At 43.2% G+C, this 12,504-nt stretch overlaps 1 long non-coding RNA gene across 1 annotated transcript; it reads left to right on the top strand.

The window, feature by feature from the left end:
- The first annotated feature begins 9,641 nt into the window (after positions 1–9,641).
- On the top strand, positions 9,642–10,728 carry LOC135321573 (uncharacterized). Its single transcript, XR_010381432.1, has 2 exons — positions 9,642–9,951; positions 10,525–10,728. It is a non-coding gene; the product is annotated as an uncharacterized LOC135321573 (long non-coding RNA).
- The last annotated feature ends 1,776 nt before the right edge of the window (positions 10,729–12,504 follow it).

Consider the following 12,504-nt stretch of genomic DNA (forward strand, 5'->3'; position numbering starts at 1 on the left):
TGAAGAGCTATTGAAAAAAGTTCGTTAAGATTACACAGACCCCGGCTGGTAGCCTCCGGGGCTCCCAGCTCTTGGGAGAGGCCCTCCCGTTTCCACTGGAAATGCGGTACCCAGGACCTCCAGCAGGGGGCCCTGTGCGCCAGGGCTGACCCTGCAGGGCTTGAAGGCGGGTCAAGGTTAAGATGCCTCAACAACTAACAAGCTAGAAATGTCATCTGGCCTCTTAGGACACGGCGTTACAAAAGTATGGTCATGGTTCAGGAATGCGGCCACGAGAGAAATCCGTGCTCAGAATTTTATTATTAGGTTCTATCATGTGTACATTTTCAAAGATAGCTAAGAGAGCTCAAAGGGGAAGAAGAAAAAAAGGCAAGCAGTATTTTTATAAAATAATAATCAAATTAAGACTTACACTGAAAAAACATGAAAAGGACTTAAAAGTTTCCCTGCTGTGGTTGGCAACTCAGGGATGCCCATTTTCTGTCAAGAATAGCTTAGGAAAACAACAACAAAGAGAGTTAAGAATAAAATTGAAAATAAATGGCAATTAAGTTGTTCCTGAGATGAAGGACCAAGACAATCCTTCCAAAACAGTCTCCCTGAAGGAAGGAACCTCACTGTTTTGGTGAAACGCACAGCCACCATCTGCATGATTTTCTCTTTAATCCCTTTTCCCATGTCTCCCTCCACACCCTCCCCCTCAAAGGGGTTTAAATACTTATAAATTGGGTAGTAAAGAGATAAAATACTGGATTCAAAGTGAAAGGTGCACCACCTTCACTAAAATAGTTAGAAAGATGTCAGATAAAGTCGCCGGACAAGAGACTCAAAGGCGCAGAGCAGGCCTGCTGGGCGCCCACAGCATTTCACTCTTGTTCTGGTCACAGGGGAGGGTGGCTGCTCGGAGGGGCACCTCTTCCCTCTGGGAAAGAATCTGCAGTAAGACAGGTGCAAGCGGCTAATAAATGACAGCATTTGCAAGAGCGGGGAGCAATTTATTCCCTCCCAAGCCTCAGGAGACTGGGGATGTAATACACCCGCGCACGTACACACAAAACTTCTCACCAGTAAGACAGTCATTTACTGAAATGCCGTTCGAACTATCTCTATAAACAAACTCTATACGAAACAAGTGGACTGCACTCTAACTTTCCCATAATCATGGGTAGAGGATTCTGAGACCGTGATTACCTTTATCCTATGTTTTGATCTCATTAAAAGCCAGTGTTACGTGAAGACGCTATTTCCACATACTCTGCACTTTCACATGCTTTTAACTTTGCCCCAGGAAAGTGACTTTTGGAATGTGTGCAAGGTGTACACTGTAAACTGTGTGCGGGGTGCAGATCTGAGGTAAATATGATATCATGTAAGTAAGTAGTACCAAACGTTTTCCAGCAAAGGGAACTTTCCCTTAGGTTAGTTCTCAGTTCGGTCTTCCCACTGGGAAATGTGACTGCAGGGGAGAGTTCCATCGCCCTGGGCATTCGTCACCCAAGCAGACTCTCCAGAACACACGTCGGCTATTTCTAGCAGCCAGCAGTGAGGACCTGGGTGGAATAACACAGCCCTGCTACAGGGAGGAGACAGGACCGCAGAGCTCACCAGAAGCTCATGCCTGCCGCTCCCCAGTCCAGGGCCCACCAGACCCAGCACGGAGGGCTTGGGAGACTCAGCGTGACTCTCTGGCACTTAAGGCAAAGAGTCCATGGTGACTGAAAGCAAAAAGCCAATTGTTCCATAGAATTGGACCATCACAGAGTTTTCAGACAGAAAGTGTCCTAAATAGCAACAAGAAACAGATATTCTGGCAAATACCTAACAGCTAATTCAGGGAAGAAAGCTATGATTTATAGAATTTAACAATATTTGTGCTATAAACAATCCCATGTGGCCAGTTTCAAGCCACCTTGTCAGGTCACTGGATGCAGAGTTGTGAAAAAATACTTACAACTGGCCCTAAAACACAGGCTCGTAGCAGCCTGGAGCTCTCACATTAAGGCCGACTGAGGTTTCTCAGCAGGCTCAACTCCAAGTCCAGGGCACTTGCTTACAACACAAAAATAATTTGGTTTAGGAATCTTTGGCCCCATGTTGGACGGGCTTCTCTTCACCATAAATTAGAATTTGTTTAGAACAGATATCACAACAGCATTTGGATGTTTGTTACATTCCATAAGCAAAAGTATTTTATGTTTAAAAAGTAGTTTTAGCTGTCTTAAAAATAACTTTTCCAAAGCAAGTCATACACTCTCTCACTCAGTCATTTTCACAAGGATTTTCTTGAGAGCACTATGAAAAAGTGGTCCGTACATTTATACCTGTACATTTTTTTGGCATAATTTGGATGATGTCTACTCAGTGAATTTTCCAGTCATTTTTTTTTTGCCCCCTCTTCTGCCCGACTCCCAGAGCTGTTTAATTTATAAGTTCACCTTCTTCTCTTGCAATTTGTTCTCCTGGATGAGGACCTTTGCAGACTAAAGACTGGGAGACGTGGGAGCTGAGTAGGAGATGGTGGGGGCAGGGCAGAAAAAACAGCAAGAACCACCAAAGCCTTCACCAAGCCCCCCGTCCACTCATCAAAAACAGTGAGTTGGTTTAAAGTGTCTCCATCCGTTTTTATAAGGCTCCTGTCTTCTCACTTTTTACTGCCAACTAAAAATAGAATTTCTTCTCAAGACCCAAAGCCATTAAGTTCTTAGGTGACCACATGAACTTGAAAGCATTTGCATTTCTTATGGCTCTTATGTGAGTAAATATGTGGCCTATTGAATATTGAATATGAAGATCAAGAAAGATGCAGAAAAATCTGATGCTGGGTAAAGAAAGATGAAGGTACAAGGGAAAGATATATAATGGGAAAAGAAATGATGGGTAAAGAAAAATGAAGAAAAGTACCCATGGCTCTAACATACAATATCACACAATTGGTTTGGGCCAGTAACTCTGGATAGTACACTTTTCGTTTGTTTGTTTATTTTAATCACTAGTCACCAATGACATGGAAATTTACAAGCTGCCTCCAGTTGATGAACATCTTGGATGAAGGAAGCTGAAAAATTTCAAATCCTCAATTGATCATTGTACTGTTCATGTTATTTCTGGGTTTATTTCATCACTCCAAAGAGTAGATGAATGGAAATAACTCAGTTGTTTTCATCTTTGTGCCTCTGAAGCTGTCTTATGCTCTTAAACACATTTTGTGCTTGAAAAAAAATCTCTAGGGTTGCAGATGTTCTGAACGTGTTGAAGCGATACATTCTTTTTTCAATTTGACTGTAAAGAACTGATATAGACCAATTTTATGAATTTTAACAATGTCATTTAGAACAAAACATAAATGTGATAGAGCTCAAAAGATTTTGCATAATCAAGTGCCATACTCAATAACTCCAAGAAAACGCAGAATAGGTCATAAAAAGGGCAAGATGAACTCTATGAAATACAAAATAAAGCCTGTAACAATCTAAGCACTGAGGAATTAGTGAAGGTAATTAAATATCGTGAACATTTTCAAAGGAATCAAAAGAAATCAGGGACCAAAAAACTAGACATGCCTTAAAAGAGAAATGTTACAATTAGATAATTAGATGAGTATATTTGGGAAACATTACTGTTTTGCTCATTATTTGCTTTAACTAAAATTTGAAGCAACAGTAAAAGTACAAATGAAAGCTGTTCTGAGGGAGTCCAGCTATACGTCTGTAGCTAAAGAATTTTCCAACAGCCTGTAAAAATATTAAGAAAAAATTAAATAAAAAAGAAATGCCCAGAGAGAAGTGATTACTGTGTTGTTCCACTTGGGAGGGACCCCCAGTGGACAGAGGCAGGATGCGCTGGAATCAGCTGTAAAGACAGACAGTTCCTCTCAAGATTTACACCTTAAAAAAATAGATCCAAGACCAGAAGCTTTGTTCAAATGCCTTCTCTGTATCTCTTTCTTAAGTGCATAAAGCAAATCACGCATCTTTAAAGACGCATTAGGAGAACCAATCTCAAGAAAGGGAATATCACGGACGGTACTGACTGAAAGAAGCCGAACTTGCTGTGGTGGCCTCTGTTTTGTTAAACACTTTTGAATGCCTGACAGTTTATGTAAATGCAATTTGTTAAATACAGTTCCGAAGGAAAACAAAAACACACTGTCAACTAAATAGCTTATGATGCTTTGTATGACTTGATGCTGCAAACCAACCACAAAATCTTGAAAATTCCAATAAACTGAAAACAGAACTAGAAGATAGCAACTGGTAACAACTGCTCGGTGGGTGTGGCGGGTGGTTGGGAGTTGAGGGACAGGCGGAGCAGTCAGAGTGAACACTGCAAACTCAGGATAAAATTTAACACAGGTTCACTTAACGCAGGCTCAGACTCTGATAAGAGTGGGTAGGTGTTCGAAGTCATGGCAGGTAAACCAGCCCCAGCAGAAGGGTCTGGGTGAATTCTAGGGTTACTGTGAACACGTATGACCTCAGAATAATGTCCAGATATGATTCTTCCAACTCAGCACTACGAAGACTTACGCAAGTGGTAGAGGACCAAGGCTTTTGTTTTCTGCGCTGGTGGAAGGGAATATACAGCGTGCTGGAGGGACATTTGGCCAGTTGGGTAGAGTATGTGGCTGTCTACAAGGACCTGATTTCATGAGGTTGATTTGATCTACAGTGTTTTCTGGCTTTGTCACAGTGATGATGTGTCACTAATACAGTGGCCTCCAAACTGGCCTCCCAGACTCAACACTACTGAGTTGCTCCAACCCCCTTCCATTCTGCCCCACAGATGTGTTTCTAAAATGACCACTCTGCTCATGCTACCTTCCCACAGAAACACCTGAGATGATTCCAGTGTTCAGTCTACATTCTAAATATAATGATGAAGGTATTTTACCAACTGGCCCCAATTTACCATTCCATGGCCAGCTGGTAGACAGGGTACCAATTCCCCGGCACGCGTCTACCATTCCCTGCTAGACACCGGGCCCCTCCCCCACCTTATCACCAGCTCTTCCCATCTCTTTGAAAGCTCCCCTGCCCCTCCTCTACAAAACTCACAAATCATCTTCCATTGGTTACTCCCAAGTGTCACCTCTTCAATTTGGTGCCTCTTGAGGTTTAACTCAGTCTTCCTGGTTTCAAGAGTGCTTTCCTCGTACACAGCTCAGAAAGTGCCACACTGCATTCAAGTTTAGAATCTATTATATCTGTATTATTTGTGTTATGTGTCTGTCTCCAGTTAGATTGAAGGCTCTTAAGGGCAGGGGCAAATTCTTCTTTCTTTCTGTATCCATCAGCCTTCTCCCAGTGAGCGTTCAGTCAGTAACTGTTAGTTGAATAAATGGAGTTTTACAAGTTTATGAGTTTGATTATTGAAAGTTAGTGATCTTCCATGTCGCAGGCTTAAAACTACAGACACGATGCTTAGAATCACCCAGAGAGTTAGCAGTCACCATTCCAAGTGGTGATAGACTCAGACACATTATACATTTTTTCAAAGGGTCCTGAGCACTCAACTTCCCTTTTGTAAGCAGGATCATGCATCAACAAGACCCGTATTAGGAAAACGAATTTGCAAAATTCATAGCATTAGACATTGTCGCTGGGCTCATTTTTCACAGGAGAAAACATGGGCACACCAGAAGCTAGACTGATTTACAGGGCTCTCTTAGTGAATCGCCAACAGAGCCACAGCGAGGAGCCAAGATTTACTGAACTCCCAAGTTAATCTTAGTCCATTGAACCATTCTGTGGCACAGTCAAGGTGGACCTAAGGAAAAAGGATAGGGTTGAAACAGCACTCCCTCCATTATCAGCCACTGACAGCAGGGTATGACCAGAATCTACCACCTTCCTGGAGGGTAATGAGCCAACAATGACTATCTCGTGTTCTCCCTGTATCTCTGGCTGATCTGAAGCAAGCGCATGACGCCTGGCCATGGCGCTATCTTCAAGCATGAAACAGAGTAAAGCCAATGAATAGAGGCTGAAACCCACAGAGGTCTAACCTCCTCTGTAAAACTCTACTTAGTTCCAATGGGTAAAGATCTTTCCTGAGCAGTAGATGCCTTGAAAATTATATTTTACTGGGGAAAAAAACAAAACTTGCCAAGTTATGCATTGAATGTGACAACCTGCAGTACATTTGGATGTTTCTAAGAAATGTTTCCTAAATTACGTTTGGATGTTCTGCATACTAAGGGAAACAATTTGCATGTCATCAACAGACACATGAAAATCCCAAGCTGTGTTAGAAAAACTTTATAAACATAAACATTCAGTCTGCCAAATTTTATGCCTAGGTACCAGAGGAATAATAGCTCACTCATGGCTCTGTATTCATGATGCCAACGGGGTCAAGTCAGTGATAGTCCTTCTTCCATTAAGGAGAAGAATGAAAATGGTAGGCAGATTTTGGAATGCATAAATAACTACATGAGATAAAAATGGGAAAAAGTGTACAAGGATAGCTTAATCCATGTGAAATCAATTCTCTTCTGAGTTTAATGTTTCAGAGAAAGTCAGTGCCAAGTAAACACACACATACACACATAAGTCCCCAGGGTGAAGTCCCACCTCTGAAATGATGTGACTGTGGGACCTTGGGCAAATCACAAACTCTGAGCCTGGCTCCTAATTTACAAAATAAAAATGGCAATGTCTTCCTCACAGGACTACTGTGAGTATTCAAATAAATAAGGACCTGAGAATCTGTTATAAACTAGGAAAAGCTTTTTATAGATAGGCATTAGAAACAGCAGCAAAATATATGTAACGAAGCCCAAAGAGTGAAAACCCAGTGAGATGCAGATAAACGTAAAGGTACAAATGACCCATCTTAAGTGTATGTTTTTAGCAGGGTTCCATCATTTTCTAATTCTTGAATGTGGACTCCATTATAGAAAGAAACTTCAATTATTGCTGTTTATGCACAAAACAAGCCTGTTGGTTACATGACACCTGTCCTCACGTGGGAAGCTCCCCCAGGGGTCCAACCAATTCAGACCTACGTGCCCTGCAGTGCCCCCCACCCCCACCACCTGTTTCTCTCCTGCGTGGAGCCTCTGAAGCATCAGTACCAACCATCGCAGGAAAGGCAACGTCCCCGTCCAAGTCCAGGAGCGGTGCTCACGGAAGAAGCTTCTGGAATTGTTCCACAGCTGGCTGTTCTCTATGACCGTTCTCTATCTTTACTCACTCTTCTGTTTTCTTTTTGTTTTCTCCCACTTTCGTATTTTTATTCCGTTTTCAGTGAGCTTATTGCGCCCTTTCTTTGGTGACTCCTGCTCCTCCCCCAGCTCCGTTCCGTTTTCAGGCGCCCCTTCCCTGTCCTCTCCCCGCGGTCCTGTCCTCGCCTCTCCTCCTTCTGCCTTTGTCTTCTCCCGGGCAACGCAGACACCTTGCCGGGGGCACCTACCTTTAGGGACCCACGAAGTGTTTTCATTTCTTTTAGAATCGGAAGAGACAGTGAATTTTTAGGTCAAACAAAATGTGTTAGTAAACAGTATAAACATAGTCATCTCTATACCAAGTGGTGAAGCAGACTTGCTCAGATGTGCTTTTCATGGAAGAAGGACCCGTAGGCGACAGTCCCCAGGGCGCCCGTGTCTTCCCAAGGCCCCGTCTTCTTCCTCTGCTGAAACTTACCAGCACATTGACTTTACTTTTGTAGTAAAGTCCACTTCGTCATTTTTCAACGTTTTCCCAACAACCAAGTCAGTCGCTGACCTTTCTGGGTTCTCATAGCACTTTGAACATATGTATCCATTCCTGAAGTGATTCCACTCACATCAATTGTCTTCTGACTGAGCCTCAGTGAATTGTGAGCACTTTGCAAGCCACCTGTTTACTATTGCAGGAAAGTAGTCAGTGTTTCATATTCCACCTAATCAGTACACGAATCGGGAAATAATCAGTGACTTACACTGCACCCACTGGTGCTGCTGGCTCACTCAATGAGGTACACACACCACGCACCAGCCAAACAGGGCAGGAAGCCCCAGGAGGAGGGGATAGGTCACGGCCATGTCAGAAATTTAGAGGTAGGTGGTGAAACCATCCGCCACGCCACTACCTGGTGGAGAAGAGGTAAGATGCCCAGGGTCCGCCCACTGCCGTAGAAGCAGCAACTGGAATCATGCAGATTTTGAGTGGGTTAGGTCTGTTCATCTTACATACCTGTTTGCCAACGATAATTTCCATGGACAGATTCTAAGTAGCTAGCAGCACACAAATGACTATATATTTATGCACACAACAAGCCAATCATTATCCATACTAACTGAAGTCCAGTTGACTGAGGCAGCAGAATTCCCAAGGGAAAAAAGGACCCTGGAATTACCCTGCAATTGCATGATCTTAGTGTTTAGGGAAAGATGGTCCTTGGATCAGATGGAGGGATGTTTACACTTGAAGGGAGGAAACAAGAACAAAGTAAGAGACGAAACGGATCTGAGGCTACACGTTCACATTTCCAGCACTTCCACTTAGGCAAGCCCCCTTTTCAAGGTCAGAATAGTATTATTTCCTAGTTTCTCATTAGGTAGCTTGACACAGTTTAAAAGCACCACATGTACTTCTGAGTTGGATAACGCACAAAGGAAGTGTGTGTGACATTACTGCTGAAAAGAATCCTAAATCAGGATTTATGGCTCTTGAACTCAAACAAATGTCTTAGTAGGTGGGTAACTCCAAACCTCCCAGTGAAAGAATGAGGCACTGGCTGAATCGGGACCCATGTGAGTGTGTGTCTGCCCGAGAAAACAGTTGAGACTTAAAATACTCGACTTGGAAGCAACAAAAGTGTCATCTTCCCTCTAGAACTTTCAGTTCTCCTCATGTCTTTTCATGGCTGTAAAATTATATTCATTAACAAAGCCCCCGGGGAAAGCTGCCTGGGCTGAGTGGCAGCTGGAAACAAGGCTGCAGAATGAGGCTAAACGTGATCCTGGGGTCTGCACCAGCCCACGGCCCTCAAAAGCTGAGACTAAGCAGCCCGGCCAGCGGGGCTCCCCCTGCCGGCGAAGTCGCCGCAGCCCCGCCGGCACTTCCGGGGTGGCCGGACCCACTCAAACTAGCCGGGCTGGCCTCAAAGCACAGAGTCTAATGCTGCCCTGATAAGCTTGAAAGTCAAAATGGAAAAAGGGGAAGTAAAGGAAGGCTTAGTCTTGCTAGTCAATACCTTGTAATAGCCTGTGATGAAAAAGGACAGGAAAAGAAACAGACATACACGTGTCACTGAATCACTATGCCACCAGAAGTAACACAACACGTAAATCGACTAAACTTCAATTAAAAAATGCAAAAAAGGGGGAGAGGGTAGAGCTCAGTCGTAGAGCACATGCTTAGCATGGAGGAGGTCCTGGGTTCAATCCCCAGTACTGCCAGAAACTGACACAACATAGTAAACTGACTGTACTTCAATAAAATATATATATACATACATATAAATATAAAAATGTGAATAAATAAGCCTAATTACCTCCCCCCAAAAAATTTAAAAAAAATTAAAAATAAAATCTTTCCCCAAAATGCGAAAGGAAAAAAAACCAAAAACAAAAAACTGTAGGTGGCATCTTTCCTTCCTTCAGCAAACACTCTGGAGCCCTGAGCGTCGGGCACGGCAGGCACTTGGGTGGGAGAAAATAAACAGGCAGAACAGTACGTGCTGGCTCCGCCCTCGGGAAGTTCAGGAGGGGAGACCTGGGAAAGGTGACCTTGCAGCACAGAGGCGCCTAGGACTGGAAGCAATCCCAGCCACAGTCGGAGGCAGACAATCGCAGCCGTTCCTCCTTCACTATTCCTCTGTATTCTGGTCCGCGGGATCACTGGGGTTGGAAGAGACTGGTTTGACTCGTTTTGCTGTTTTCGGCAGTAATTCACATGCCTCCGGCCCCTGCCAGGTCCCGGAGAGCCTCTGCCCACGGATGACTCTGTAATGACCTGCTGCTCACATGTAAGTGAAGGTTGATCCAGAACCCCCAGCCTGTCTTTTAATTAGGCTAGAGATTTCAGTGTTGAGGCTGAAGGTTTTCCTCTCTGTTAAACCTTTCATTTCATGGGCTGGGCAAAGGGGGAACGAAGCCCTCGGGCCCGTCTGGGAGGAGGAGCTCACATGTTCCGTCGGTGACGGCCACGCTGGGCTCTCATCAAGTAACTAGTGTTTTCTTCCCTCTCAGGTATGTTTCCCAAACTTGCTAAAGTCACCTTTTGTGACTAGCATACAATTTAATTAGTTTTTATGATAAATACTTTTTTAAAATTGTTTGGGGGGCGTAGAGCTCAGTGGTAGAGCACATGCTTAGCATGCACATGGTGCTGGCTTCAATCCCCTCTATCTCCACAAAAACAAATAAATAACTAAATTTTTTTTTAATTAAAAAAGAAAAGACTAAGTCAGTTAGCCTTGAAAAATAAATATTTATTGGAGTATAGTCGGTTTACAGTGTTGCATTAGTTTCTAGTGCACAGTGTGGTGATTCAGTTATACTTAAACATATGTTCCTTTTCCTATTCTTTTTCATTATAGGCTGTTACAAGATATTGGACATAGCGTCCTGTGCTCTACAGGAGGACCTTGCTGTTTACCTATTTTATGTATAGTAGTTAGTATCTGCAAATTCCAAAGTCCCAGTTTATACTTCTCCACCCCCTTTCCCCTCAGTTACCATAAGTTTCTTTTCTATGTCTGTGAGTCTGTCTCTGTTTTGTAAATAAATTCATTTGTGTGTCTCTCTCTTTTTTTTTTAAGATTCCACATATAAGTGGTATTGAGACAGAAAGGAAGGGCGCAGGACACAGACATTCAAGGAATGACACAGCATTTAACACCAAGATGGAGAAAGATTCAACTCCCAGTAGGTCTTAAGGCCCAAATCAAAAAAGATTTAAGCTTTATTATATGCTCCTTGTGACATATGAGCATGGTGAATGACACTGCCACAGGCGCCATGACATTTCCGAGGCTGACCACAAAAGGTCATAGAGTGCGTGCTGGCCGAATTCCTAGGAATCCCTGCCCACTCCCTAAACTTGTTGGAGTAATTCTCCCACTTGTTAGCATATAAGGTTGCCAAGCCCATAAAACCTAGCAACCCCCACACCTCCTGGCCTCCCTCTTGCCTTCTGAGGTGGCCTGCACTCTGTCTATGGAAAGTACATCTCTCTGAATAAATCTACTTTTACTCAATTGTGGCTTGCTCTTGAATTTTGTTCCTGAGTGAAGCCAAGGACCCATACTTGATGGGGTGCATCCCAGGGACTCGACCAAGACCTGAGACACAACCATCCTCTCACCCTGCATTTTCCATATTTTTCTTTCTCTTTCTGGCTTACTTCACTTAGAAGACAATGTCCAGTTCCATCCATGTTGCTGCAAATGGCATTATTTTATTCTTTTTAATGGCTGAGTAGTATTCCATTGTATAAATATACCACAACTTCTTTATCCAATCATCTGTTGATGGACATTTAGTTTGCTTCCATGTCTTAGCTGTTGTAAATACTGCTGCTGTGAACATTGGGGTGCATGTATCTTTTCAAATGATAAATACTTCTATTACGATGATGATGATGATGATGATGATGATGATGATAATTACTACTTAGCTCTGAACAAGAAATCTTCCCTGAGTTTTTTGAGATAATAATGCACTGGGTTTAATATATAATGACCAAAAAACTCTTTCAGTATATAAACCTCAGAAATATTATCAAAAGGGAAGAGCTCTTGCTCTGTAACAAAAATGCAGGGCTTTCTCCAACCTGTCAGCATATTAGTAAGAACATTGGGGCTATATTTTTCACACTCACCCAGAAATAAAATTGACACATTAATGATGACTAGCAGGCGAGATCTTGTGCCACAAGAATAAATCTGCTTCATCTGCTGCTCCTGGTCTGTCTGTGATGGCTGCTGGCAGGACACCTTACACCCACCGACACCTAAAAAGTACTCACTAAAGATGACAATTCCTATCTGTCCTCACACGGGAAAAGGACCGCTGCCTGTCTGATGCCACTGGCACTGTACCACCCAAATCACAAATGCCAGCAGCAGGTGGGTTTGGGGGCAACAGAGTGAGTGTGTGTGAGGGCCCCCCAGAGGGGAATCGTGCCAGGCCCCACTCTTTCCCAAACTGCCCCTACCTGATGGGGAGGAAGGAAGGGAGACTCCCCAGTAGCTGCAACACCAGTCAAATCGGCACTTCAATCTGCTGGGCGTTTGATTAGAATCTCAGAGGCAGAGAACTTGCCTAAACAAACCATTTCGCAGTGCAGAGAAGTAAACCTACAACCTCATATATTTATAACGTTGCTCTGGGGAGAGAGTATAAAAGGAATTTTCACAAAGGCATAGCATCTCTGATTTTTAAATATTTCAAATATGGGAAAAGTACCAAATAACTTCAATTCTGCAATTCTGGCAAGAACTTAAAAATCTTTAGTTTTTATAAGCACATTGTTTTGTTGGCAACTGTAACAGTAATTCACCTTTCCTTTAGAACAC

This window comes from Camelus dromedarius, chromosome 6, assembly GCF_036321535.1.
Source record: "Camelus dromedarius isolate mCamDro1 chromosome 6, mCamDro1.pat, whole genome shotgun sequence".
Taxonomy (NCBI): domain Eukaryota; kingdom Metazoa; phylum Chordata; class Mammalia; order Artiodactyla; family Camelidae; genus Camelus; species Camelus dromedarius.